We start from the raw sequence: 14,472 nt of genomic DNA, 5'->3' as shown, positions 1-14,472 counted from the left end.
CCTTTGCCCCAAACTCAAGCTTTTATGAACCTGTAGTCTAGGCTGGTGGGAAGAGAAAAATCACAAACCCTTGACCAGGTATTGAGTCAAACCACCTACTGTTTTGAAGAATAGATTCCCTACATCCCCAAAATAAGCACACAGCATCAGCCCAAACCAAGATTAAAGACCTATATTTTGGACAGAAGGCCACAGGGAACAGCTAACTGAAAAAAGAAATAATAAAGCTGGACAGGATGAAGGTATAGAAAGAGGCAGCAAGTAATGGAAAAATGATCAAAATATAATTTCGCACAAAGAAATTCAGCTGTGCATAATATACAAACACACCTAATGTTAAGAAGGACATACATTAACAAAGCAAAATATATATGAATTTCAAATAAAAGATGTGCATAATACATTTTAATATAAGTATGTTGGTTTCTTCGAAGAGATAAACAGAGGTATAATAGAGGTAAAAATTAATTCTTGCAAAAAAGGCAGAAACAAAATAAAACCAATTAGTCTATTATCAACAAGAAAAATCAAAGTGTTCCAAATGGGAATGAGATGATCCTGAGAAATTAAGATGCAAGACAGAAGTAAGTAAATGTTAAATAAATAAAAGTTCAATTTAAAAGTATGAGTGCTAGATTAAGAAGTTTCTTTAAATGTTCAATAGAAGTTTCTAAAAAAGAAAGACCACAGAAACTTGATAATTTAGATTACTAAACTCAAATACATATCAGTGCCAAGCAAATAAATTAATTTTAATCTAGATACATGACAGTAAAAGAATAAACTATTCAGGGATAAGGAGAATATGTTAGAAGCCAGCATGGGCAAAATACAGAATATATGCAAAAGATGGCAATTGTTCTAGCAGTACTTTCTTTAATCAAAAAAAATCAAAACTAAATGCCAAAATACAATCAAATTAACATGAAAATAATAAAGAAAATCATGGTTAGTCTAGAATTTAAAGTTGGGGTGAATTAACATTCACTATAAGGGTGAAAATAAAAGGCTTTGGGATACAGATATTCACCGAAGAAATAGTAAAGGATATATTTTCAACTTTTGGGTTTTGCCGATATAATTCTTAAGCTGTAAAAATTTTTTCTCAATTTGTTTTTTTAATTTTATTTTTAATTGACACATAATTGTACCTATTTCTAGCATACAGTGTGATGTTTTCATACATGTATACACTGTAATTATCAAATCAGGAATTAACATATTCATCTTCAGAAATACGTACCATCTATTTGTGGTGAGAATATTCAAAATCCTCTTTGTTAGCTATTTTGAACTATACAATATGTAATTACTATTTAACCACACTGTGCAATAGTACACCAGATCTTATTCTTATCTAATTGTAATGTAGCACCCATTGTTCAATCACTCCTGGTTCTCCCCTCCCTCTTATCTTCCTCAGTCCCTTGTAACCATTATTGTACTCTCTTCTTCTATGGGATACAACTCTCTTAGATTCCACATATGATTGAGATCATGTAACATTTGTCCTTCTGTGATTGGCTTATTTCACTAAATGTAATGTCTCCAGGTTCATCTTTGACACTGCAAATGGTAGAATTTCATTTATGTGTATGTATGTCACATTTTCTTTTTTCATTCATCCACAAATGAAAATGTAGGTTCATTTCATATCTTGACTATTGTGAATGATGCTGTAATGCCGATATCCGTTTGACGTACTAAATTTACTTCCTTTGGATATGTACCCTTTAGTGAGATTGCTGAATCATATGGCAGTTCTATTTTTATTTTTATTTTTGAGGAGCCACCGTACTGTTTTCCTAATGCCTATATGAACTAAAGTTCCCATCAACATGGTATAAGAATTCCCTTTTCTCAAATCTTCCCCAGAATTTATTTTTTATGTTTTTGATAGTAGTCATTGTAACTGGAGTAAGGAGATATTTCACTGTGATTTTGATTTACATTTTCCTGGTAATTGGTAATTACTGATTTGAACACTTCTTAAATATATCTGTTGGGAATTTATATGTCTTCTTTTGAGAAATGTCTATTACGTTCTTTTACACATTTAAAAATTTGATTATTTTTGTCACTTCTATAAGAACAAAAAGGCATACAAAGGAAGTAATGCAAGGCAAAAATAGCAAAACCAAATAACTGAAGCTCTGATATTAACAGAATTTATTGGTAAATTTAACCAATGATTATGAAAAATAAAAATTAATAAATTTTAAAAATAAGATAAATATTGTACCCTGGAAAAGGTGAAGGTAACATTTTGACAACTCTAAGAATATGAGCAGCTACATACTATTGTTGCTCTTTTGGAGACAAGAGCTGACATATTAGAAATTGAAATACCCACTAAGGGCAACATGCTCTGAGAAAGCCCAAGATACATAAAAAGCCAAATGAAGATGCTCCAATGGTAGCTCCAGAATTGCAAACATCCCTACAAAGTCACCAGAATGTGAATGTTAGTTAAACCAATTTGGGCCTCAGGTTCAATTTATCCTCCAGATAAATGCCACCAAATGTCTATCAGCACCATTTGAAGTATGGGGATTACTCAGCAGAACCTTTCTCAAATTCCCGATCTACGAAATGCTGAGATACATTTAAATACTTGCTGTTTATCCTTGTGGGCTTTATCACTACGGAGTAATAGATAACTGGAACAAGCAATATTTTATGTGTGTATATAAATATATGTGTGTATATAAAATAGTTATTTTTACAAATTCAAGAATCAATCAATATCAGAAAATCAAAGTGGTCTGCCACCTTACAAGATGGAAGCAAGACAAATTTTCATTTCTTACAGAGTAGATATAAAACCAAAAGGAATTAATAAAGCTCACCATTAATGTATAACATTGAATAAATTGATCTGTTTAACATATGTAGAATAAATACATATTTAATATAACATTTTAGCAAAATAAATTTAATACAGCGTTTGTAAGAAAAAAACATTTTTACTTGTCAATGTCAGTACTTTCCTTCACAGTTCAAGGTTTTTTGAAGTTGAAGTATCCAGGGAGTCTTTCTCATAGTGGTCACTTAAATCACATGAAGTGACCAAAAAAAAAAAAAAAATTAAAAAAAAAAAAACAAAAACAGATTTCAGATTCTGCTAAAGTAACTAAATTTTCTAAATGTTCTAATCATCCTAAGATAAACAGATGGCTTCTATTCAAGCAAAGCAAAGCAGTAATTATACACATCTGTACAATACCAATAAAAATCTAATGTATCCAGAAGCTATTGGCTGCCATTTCAGATGATTCCTGAGAATAATATTTGTATAGCCATTAGTCATTTTTTATAAAAGCTAAAATGACACCCAAGTAATTATCATACAAACACAAGGAAGAAATCTTCAATGTATTCCTCCTAAAAAAAATACTATTGACTGTCAGTAGAATATCAAGCTTGCTAATCATAGTATCTCTTTGCCATGTTTTCTTCCTTTGTGTGCCATTAGATATATTTGCTTCTGTTTTTAAGGAATGCTAATATTTACTCAGTTAGTTGAAGAAACTTATATATTCCTGTCATCGGGGGTATGATAAATATCACACCTAAAAAAATCATGCTAAAAATATTGATCACCAACATAGCTGAATACTGTTCTTTGAATTCTAAACTTCTCTTCTGAATTTTCATACACAGGCAGAAATGCCATCACCTAAAGTAGGGTGTTGCAGTTCCACGTGAAGGAACAGCAGCTCAGCCATCTGGAGAGATACTTTAAAGGTTTTTATTGTCCAATTGGATTTCTCTAGTTCTGTATGGCAGTCTGTAGACACCCACATTTTCTGTCTAGAAGTGCAAATGAATGCTTTTATTTCTGGCAGCTCATGTAAAATGCTGCACTCCAGATAGCCAGGCTGCAATGCTTCTGGCAACCAAAATCATTTCATTAGCCCAGTTAGAATGACACGCATAAAATTCAGATTAGACCCTGCAAAATCAATTCTCATTACTAATCTTAATGAGGCCAATATGGTTTTCTATATACAAAACAGTGTAGAGTTTATCCTAATTTTAGGATCAAATGAAAATACACATTTCTGAATGTTTGTGGATACTATGCAGTTGGTTATAATAAAGGTATTTCTAACTTGATAATCTTAAGGGAAATGGATGGCAAATAACTGTTAAGAGTATTGAGAGGAATTTAACATTCAATCTAGTTATTTCTGTCTTACAAATTCCCTTATTCACTTCATTTGAATCTGTGTTGATCACCATGAGTTAATTGACATACACTTTAATAAATCTACATTGTCCAAATAGGAAAGCTAAAGCTTTACCTGTGTCAGCAAAGCTAGTGAAATAGGTAAAAAATGGCCTTTATTATTGAGAAAAGTGTTAGTCTCTAAAGCCAATGTGATTTAACAAGTACTTATTGATATATATCTTATGAACAGGCTTTTTAAAGGCACTTACGAGCGTTGGTAGTAGATACAGATACGAAAACAGATAATACATCACTTTGCAATGAATTTACAATTCCTTTAATGTTTTAGGTATAGCAAATCAGCCACAAATAATGTGATGTTAGTAGTATAAATTAAGCAGTAGATACAGATATGAAAACAGCTAATACATCACTTTGTAATGAATTTACAATTCCTTTAATGTTTTAGGTATAGCAAATCAGCTACAAAAAATGTGATGTATTATAAATTAAGCTAAGAAAAGTAGATCATAAAATCAGGATTTAAAAAATTCAGAAAATAAAGGTTGGTAGTTGAGTGGATAAATGTAAAATAAACTTCATGGGGAAAAAATAACATTATTAAGATCTTAAAAGACAGGTAGAATATGTTGGAAGGCCAAGGCAGGCGGATCACGAGTTCAGGAGACGAGACCATCCTGGCTAACACAGTGAAACCCCGTCTCTACCAAAAATATAAAAAATTAGCTGGGTGTGGTGGCGGGCGCCTGTAGTCCCAGCTACTCGGGAGGCTGAGGCAGGAGAATGGCATGTACCCGGGAGGCAGAGCTTGCAGTGAACCGAGATAGTGCCACTGCACTCTAGCCTGGGCGACAGAGCGAGACTCCATCTCAAAAAAAAAAAAACAAAGATAGGTAGAATATGAATCGAATTTGAATTAGGGGTTATCTAAGTAAGTGTTATGGCTATGAGTATTGACTGGTGAAAGATAACATATAGTTATAAATTTGAAACTTTATAAATGGGAAATATTAAAAATGTTCAAATGAGATTAGGAGTGATTAATGACAGGCATTGAAACTATCTTCACATTTAGTAAAAAGGGAAATTTAGATGAAACATAATTGCTAAAGCATGTACATATATAGTGAAATAATAGCTTGACACCTAAAGAATGAAAGAGATGGTTAGTTTCAGGCAGAGGTTGTTTTATATATATATACACACACACACAAAATATCATACATTATATATATATGTACACACATTATATATATGTACATTATATATAGTAGTTGTGTGTATACTTACATATTTAGTTGTGTGTGTATATATATAGGTGTGCATGTATAGATATATAAATATATAGAAACATAGATACACAGAAGAACATTTTGTAACAATGAGGTAATTGTTAACATGTGTATTATATGATGTTTATAATAATAAAGTGATATTGTTGTACTTAGTGTTTGGAACATTGAATGGATTAAGATTATGTTAAATATGTGACATAGCAATGACAGCAATATAGCAAAATAATTACATCTAATTTTTCTCTCATTCAGATATATTCATTTAGAAACAGTGGATCATCACAAACACATCAAAGAGGAACTAAAGTAGGGGAAAGTTGTTTTTATGTTACAAATAACATTAAAATTACTATGGCAATTGAAAGTATTGCTTGAAGTAAATACGCTTGAGAAAGAATAAAAACTTGCATCCAAGCTATACCTGACAAATATCTGTAGAGCAGATACATATGGATATAGGACTGATTCATCATAATTATAATTAGAATGGGCTTATTTCAGAAAGTAAGGATATCTTCACATTAAGTTTTCAAGTTAAAAATTTATGACTGTGCAACTTCTACATAAAATATCTAAAAGTCAAACTCGGAAATGATTATAACTTAGTGCATGTGATTTCCAGTTGAAAATCTTCAATAACATTCTTCACTCTTTTGATGTATAATCTCACTTTTACCACCAACTTGGCTTATTAGGTTATCCAGTGAAGACAGTGGGATATCACGCGGAGAACATTGCAATCAGAATTAATCCCCACTCAGAGAATTTCCTCGGTAATCCACAAGTCAGAAAGTCTACAAAGTGACAATATAGCACGTGTAATTTTGGAAAAGTTTTCCTTGTGAAATAACAGTCCTTTAGATTGATGTCATATCTGATTCTCTGTTATTGCTATTTGGTCAATGTTATAGAAGATAGATGGTTGATAGGTTGGTAGATAGATAGATAGATAGATAGATAGATAGATAGATAGATACATAGATAGATGACAGAATTCCTTCAGCACAAGTTTGCAAAAGGAGTTTAAAACGATACTATGAGTATGCTTTTTGGAAAGGAATCCTTCCTTCATAGAGATGCATACTGAAATACAAGTGGATTAAATATTTGTAGGGTTTGCTTCAAAATATTTAAGAACAAGTGAATTAATTGCAAGTAAAGGAATCAAGACTGGCCATTAAGATAACAATAGATGAACCTGAGCAATGTATAGAGACTCACTATACAATTCTATCTATACATATGTATGTTGCATTTAAAAATAAACAAGGAAAGAAAAACATCTATTTCTATGTATATTCATTCAGGCAGTCAGATATGCAATCAATCTAAAGGAATCATTTTTTACAAGGAGAACTTTTCAAAATTACATGTGCTTTACTATCACTTTGTAGGTTTTCTGACTATTGAATTACCACCTGTCAGCATAATATAGAGGAGATTCTCTGGGTGGGGATTAATTCTGTTTCTAGTGTTCTTCACATGGTATCCTACTGTCTTCACAGGACAACTATGTATTTTTCTTTCCTTGTTAATTTTTTAATACAACATATCAAAATACGTGATTTTTCAAATGCTCCATGTTTTCAGTTGGCTAAAATGCTGGAGGAAATGCAACTTCTTGCAAGTGTAATACTGTATTTGCAATGCAAAAATTTTCTTGAATAAATGTCCTTAGAAGCTTCCCTGATTTATCAACCCTAGTCGTTCATACTGGGAAAAACGAAATATTTTCAAATGATGGCTAGACTTCAAAAAAAAAAAAAAAAAAAAAAAAAGACAGAAATTCCTGGAGAGAAAAGTGGAATAAAAATGACTATTATACATGTAAGCAAATTCAGAGCCATCCTAAGGATATTTGCTGACTGTAAAACCTCAGGGATTTTTATGGTCATGTGGAGACCACTGAAAAGGAATAAAGCCTTGTCAAAGTGAAGTAGGAACCAAGACTTCCACAAGGACCCAGAGCCTTGGAGGGCTGTGCAGCCTGTGAAAGGGCAGGCTGGGGAAAAAAGTAAAAAAAAAAAAAAAAAAAACAGCCCACATACAAAGACAATGTGTTTAATTAACTATCTTGGTCTCAGTTCCAAATAGTACAAAATAATTCTGCCCTGAGGATTGGCAAATATAAGTATGTTTTTCCAGTCACAAAATTGCCTTGTACATTGGAATTTATACAGCATACTTGGTTCAAGATCTCCTAGTATGAAATATACATTTAAAGTTATTCCTGATTAATGACACCTTGGGTTGCTGTCAAAAACAAATGCAAATGCTGCCTAGAATAATTTATGTTAAATCCAAGCAAAATTTCCCCAAAAGTCAAAATTAGAGCCTAGGCAGCTTCAGATATGGAGATAATTGATATTTGTGTTTAAATACTTAATTTAAAAGGCAAAATATATATAGAAATATAATCCAGAAATAAAATATTGTCAAAGGAATCAAGCACGATTTGAAAATGTCCCACAGAACTTCTGGAAATTATGTGAATGTAAATAAGTACATCTATAATTAAATCTATATCTATGTATCTGCCTCCCTGACTACAGAGAAAGAGAAGGAGAGAGATTTTCTAAAGTTAAATAGATAGGGTTAATGCAACCTGGACAGAGCCAAAGAACATTAATAAACAGAAAAAAAAAAAATCTGAAGAATTTACCAAGAATTCAACAAAGTTATAAAAAAAGTAAAAGAAAATATAAAAGAAGGCCCAGCGCGGTGACTCACGCCTGTAATCCCAGCTTTTCGGGAGGCCAAGACGGGTGGATCACAAGGTGAGGAGATCCAGATCATCCTGGCTAACACGGTGAAACCCCGTCTCTACTAAAAATACAAAAAATTAGCTGGACATGATGGCGGGCGCCTGTGGTCCCAGCTACTCGGGAGGCTGAGGCAGGAGAATGTCATGAACCTGGAAGGCAGAGCTTGCAGTGAGCCAAGAGCGCGCCACTGCACTCCAGCCTGGGCGACAGAGAAAGATTCTGTCAAAAAAAAAAAAAGAAAGAAAGGAAGAGAGAAAGAAAGAAAATACAAAAGACGAGTAAACAAGCATGGAGGACAAAAATGAGAACATTCATCATGGGTCTAATTTGATTGCCAGAAGGATAGATGATGTAGATATAAATAAGTCACAGTTGATGAGAAAATTACTGAGAATTTTCCACACTGATGAAAGTCACTAAACCTCAAATTCTGAAAACACACCAAAAGCTAGGCAAAATACATGAAAAGAAATTTAATAAAAAATCTGAAAACTACCCAAAATATACTAAAACAAATACATCTTTAAAATAACCACTGAAATTAATACTATGTACAAAGAACAATAAAGGATGTAACATGATAATTTGCAAGATCAATAGAAAAGACTGAAATAAATTCTTCAAATTGTGAAAAGAAAATAACTGTAAAACTGAAAATCTACCCCTAGGTTAAAAAATATTCAGTTACATGGGCATAGGAAAGGCCTTTCCAAAAGCAAGTAGTTAACTCTAAGTATATATTGTCAATAGAATAATAATTACTTTAGAAAACTGATAACTTATCCAAAATAGAAGGTGTAAGATACAAAAATGGTGGGAAAATAAAAGGTGTATAATTTTAATAACTATCCATTTTACAAAGAACTGATAATAGTAATGTTCATCTTTTACAACAAAAGCTCAAACTTACAGGACATTCAAATGCATCAAAAACCAATATAAATATTAAATGAAAAGTTCTCCAATTAAAACAAAAGATGTTCAGAGTGTTTTTTTTAAGAGTTCAAAAGTAGAGCACAATTTTTTAAGTGTTTTTAAACAAAGTGGCATATATCTTAATCGTGGCAAAATGCTATTAGTTCTAAAGAATATTATGATATGACAAAGTTTGACTATAGTAGAATGCAATGACAATTTTAAAATGTGTTTAAATTTAACATAGTTTTAAAATAAATGAACCAAATATTAATTTTCAGAAGCAGAAGCACAAACATAAAAATACTTAAATTAAAACCAAAATTGGACAATGGGAAGAAATCTTATTAGAGATATTAATTCCTCAAAGACACCCCTAAAGGCATCACAAAACGGGCCATGAAGTAATATAAGTTATTTGCTACACATTTATCCAATAAAAATTTATAACCAGAATAAAGCTAGGGCTCCTTTAACCAGTGGACAACCCAAACCAAAAATTAGGAGAATGTTGAGCAAGCTTTTCATAGAAGGGGAAATCGAAGAAGCCAATAAATATTTCAAACATATGTTCAAAATCATTAATCTTCAGGAAAATTTTTGAAAAATCCATTGGAATAAAAAAACACTCCTCAGAATACTGAAAATTTACACAGAATGATAGTACCAAGTGTCAGTGAGGATGGGAAATAATGAGAATTTTCAAATATTCCTGGTAGAAATGAAGTTTAAAAAGTCACTTTTAGAGGCTAATTGACAATATTTATTACATTTGAACATTTTAATGATCTGTTACCTATTAACTAAATAAAACGTATGCGTATGTGTACTGAAGGATATTTAAAGGAATATATAGACACAATAAAAAATGATAAAGGGGATATCACCACCGACCCCACAGAAATACAAACTATCATCAGAGAATACTATAAACACCTCTACACAAATAAACTAGAAAATCTAAAGAAATGGATAATTTCCTGGACACTTACACTCTCCCAAGACTAAACCAGGAAGAACTTGAATCCCTGAATAGACCAATAGCAGGCTCTGAAATTGAGGCAGCCTACCAACGAAAAAAAGTCCAGGACCAGATGGATTCACAGCTGAATTCTACCAGAGGTACAAGGAGGAGCTGGTATCATTCCTTCTGAAACTATTCCAATCAATAGAAAAAGAGGGAATCCTCCCTAACTCATTTTATGAGGCCAACATCATCCTGATACCAAAACGTGGCAGAGACATAACAAAAAAGAATTTTAGACCAATATCCCTGATGAACATCGATGCAAAAACCCTCAATAAAATACTGGCAAACCGAATCCAGCAGCACATCAAAAAGCTTATGCATCATGATCAAGTGGGGTTTGTCCCTGGGATGTAAGGCTGGTTCAACATACACAAATCAATAAACATAATCCAGCATATAAACAGAACCAGAGATAAAAACCACATGATTATCTCAATAGATGCAGAAAAGGCCTTTGACAAAATTCAACAGCCCTTCATGCTAAAAACTCTCAATAAATTCGGTATTGATGGAACGTATCTCAAAATAATAAGAGCTATTTATGACAAACCCACAGCCAATATCATACTGAGTGGGCAGAAACTGGAAGCATTCCCTTTGAAAACTGGCACAAGACAGGGATGCCCTCTCTCACCACTCCTATTCAACATAGTGTTGGAAGTTCTGGCTAGGGCAATTAGGCAAGAGAAAGAAATCAAGGGTATTCAGTTAGGAAAAGAAGAAGTCAAATTGTCCCTGTTTGCAGATGACATGATTGTATATTTAGAAAACCCCATCGTCTCAGCCCAAAATCTCCTTAAGCTGATAAGCAACTTCAGCAAAGTCTCAGGATACAAAATTAATGTGCAAAAATCACAAGCATTCTTATACACCAATAACAGACAAACACAGAGCCAAATCATGAATGAACTTCCATTCACAATTGCTTCAAAGAGAATAAAATACCTAGGAATCCAACTTACAAGGGATGTAAAGGACCTCTTCAAGGAGAACTACAAACCACTGCTCAGTGAAATAAAAGAGGACACAAACAAATGGAAGAACATACCATGCTCATGGATAGGAAGAATCAATATTGTGAAAATGGCCATACTGCCCAAGGTCATTTATAGATTCAATGCCATCCCCATCAAGCTACCAATGAGTTTCTTCACAGGATTGGAAAACACTGCTTTAAAGTTCATATGGAACCAAAAAAGAGCCCGCATCTCCAAGACAATCCTAAGTCAAAAGAACAAAGCTGGAGGCATCATGCTACCTGACTTCAAACTATACTACAAGGCTACAGTAACCAAAACAGCATGGTACTGGTACCAAAACAGAGATATAGACCAATGGAACAGAACAGAGTCCTCAGAAATAATACCACACATCTACAGCCATCTGATCTTTGACAAACCTGAGAAAAACAAGAAATGGGGAAAGGATTCCCTATTTAATAAATAGTGCTGGGAAAATTGGCTAGCCATAAGTAGAAAGCTGAAACTGGATCCTTTCCTTACTCCTTATATGAAAATTAATTCAAGATGGATTAGAGACTTAAATGTTAGACCTAATACCATAAAATCCCTAGAAGAAAACCTAGGTAATACCATTCAGGACATAGGCATGGGCAAGGACTTCATGTCTAAAACACCAAAAGCAATGGCAACAAAAGCCAAAATTGACAAATGGGATCTAATTAAACTAAAGAGCTTCTGCACAGCAAAACAAACTACCATCAGAGTGAACAGGCAACCTACAGAATGGGAGAAAATTTTTGCAATCTACTCATCTGGCAAAGGGCTAATATCCAGAACCTACAAAGAACTCAAACAAATCTACAAGAAAAAAACAAACAGCCCCATCGAAAAGTGGGCAAAGGATATGAACAGACATTTCTCAAAAGAAGACATGCATACAGCCAACAGACACATGAAAAAATGCTCGTCATCACTGGCCAGTGAGAAATGCAAATCAAAACCACAATGAGATACCATCTCATACCAGTTAGAATGGTGATCATTAAAAAGTCAGGAAACAACAGGTGCTGGAGAGGATGTGGAGAAATAGGAACACTTTTACACTGTTGGTGGGATTGTATACTAGTTCAACCATTATGGAAAACAGTATGGCATTCCTCAAGGATCTAGAACTAGAAGTACCATATGACCCAGCCATCCCATTACTGGGTATATACCCAAAAGATTATAAATCATGCTGCTATAAAGACACATGCACACGTATGTTCATTGCGGCACTGTTCACAATAGCAAAGACTTGGAATCAACCCAAATGTCCATGTGACAGACTGGATTAAGAAAATGTGGCACATATGCACCATGGAATACTATGCAGCCATAAAAAAGGATGAGTTCGTGTCCTTTGTAGGGACATGGATGCAGCTGGAAACCATCATTCTCAGCAAACTATTGCAAGAACAGAAAACCAAACACCGCATATTCTCACTCATAGGTGGGAACTGAACAAAGAGATCACTTGGACTCAGGAAGGGGAACATCACACATGGGGCCCTATTATGGGGAGGGAGGACGGGGGAGGGATTGCATTGGGAGTTATACCTGATGTAAATGACGAGTTGATGGGTGCTGACGAGTTGATGGGTGCAGCACAGCAACATGGCACAAGTATACATATGTAACAAACCTGCACATTATGCACATGTACCCTAGAACTTAAAGTATAATAATAAAAAAAAGAATAAGTTGTGAGTATGTAATAATGCAAGTAAATTTCTTAACATATTCACAATATTTGTGCATGTAATTTGCCAAAATAATGTTGTAAGGGAGAAACCCATAGATCATGTGAGTGGAATTTTTTTCTATTTTTATTATATTTTTAAATAAAGTTGTATATTTGAGGTTTACAACATGATGTTATGGCATCCATGTACATAGTAAATTGGCTACTGTAGTGGAGCAGATGTTTATATCTGTCGTCTCACATAGTTACGTTTGTTGATGAGAATAACAGCTAACATTTATTTATTTAATACAAAATCCATACTACAATAGAATCTCAGAAACTATAATCCTCATTACATTTACATTACTTTAGAGTTCTAGACTCATTTCTCCTGCATATCTGCCACTTGTACCTTTTGGCTTACATCTGCTCATTTCCTACAGTCTCACCACCCCTGGTAACCATTGTTTTATTTTTTATCTCTGTGTATTTGTATATATTTGACTTTGACTTTTTGTTTTCAGTTTTTACATATAAGTGATACCATGTAGTACTCTTCTCTCTGTGTCTGGCTTCTTTCATATCGCATAATGTCCTCCAACTCAACCATGTTGTGGCCAATGGCAGGATCTGCTTTTCCAAGACTAAATAATATTTATATATTCATATGTATTCATATATACATACCACATTTGAGTATATAAATACAGAAAATGTATGTATGTATGTGTGTGAATATATATATACACACCACATTTTCTTTATTCATCCATTAATGACAATTGTTTCTATAACTTGGCTATTGTGAATGATGCTGCAATAAACATAAATGCAAATAACTTTATGTGGTGGTAATTTCATCTCTGTGGGCTTATACCCAGAGGAGTGATTGCTGTCATATAGTAGTTCTATTTTTAATTTCTTTAGAAACCTCCATGCTGTTATATAATGGCTGTACCAATCTACATTCCCACCAACAGTGTACAAGGGTTCCCTTTGTCCACACCCACAGCAACATTCGTTATCTCTTGTCTTTTAATGGCTGTTCTGTTATGGGATGATGCAGTGGTTTTAATTTGCATTTTTCTGATATTGGGGATATCGTATAACACTGTTCACAGCTTTGGTCCTTTCTAACTGACTTTTTAATGCATACTACATGTGGCAACTCATTTCCATTTTTTGACATACAATATTGACACAATATTGTCAATACACACAGTATTGTATGTATCTATTAACCATTTTTATGTCTTTGCAAACTCTCTGGTCAGGTTCTTGCCCATTTTTTAACTGAGTTGTTTCTCTGCTATTGAGTTGTAAAGATTGTTTATACATTTCGGATATCAGTCTCTTATCAGATATGTGGACGTGGCTTGCAAATATTTTTTTACATATTGTAGGTTGACATTACATTTGCTGATTGTTTCTGTTGCTGTGAAGGTTTTGGTTCAATGTAGTCCAATGTATTTATTTTTGCTTTTGTAGCCTGAACCTTTGGTGTGATATCAAAAAATCATTGCCAACGTCAAGGAGCTGTTCTCTTGTGTTATTTTATAGGAGTTTCATCGTTTCAGGTTTTAC

The sequence above is a fragment of the Papio anubis genome, chromosome 15, assembly GCF_008728515.1.
Source record: "Papio anubis isolate 15944 chromosome 15, Panubis1.0, whole genome shotgun sequence".
NCBI lineage: Eukaryota > Metazoa > Chordata > Mammalia > Primates > Cercopithecidae > Papio > Papio anubis.
This window is presented reverse-complemented; position numbering follows the sequence as displayed.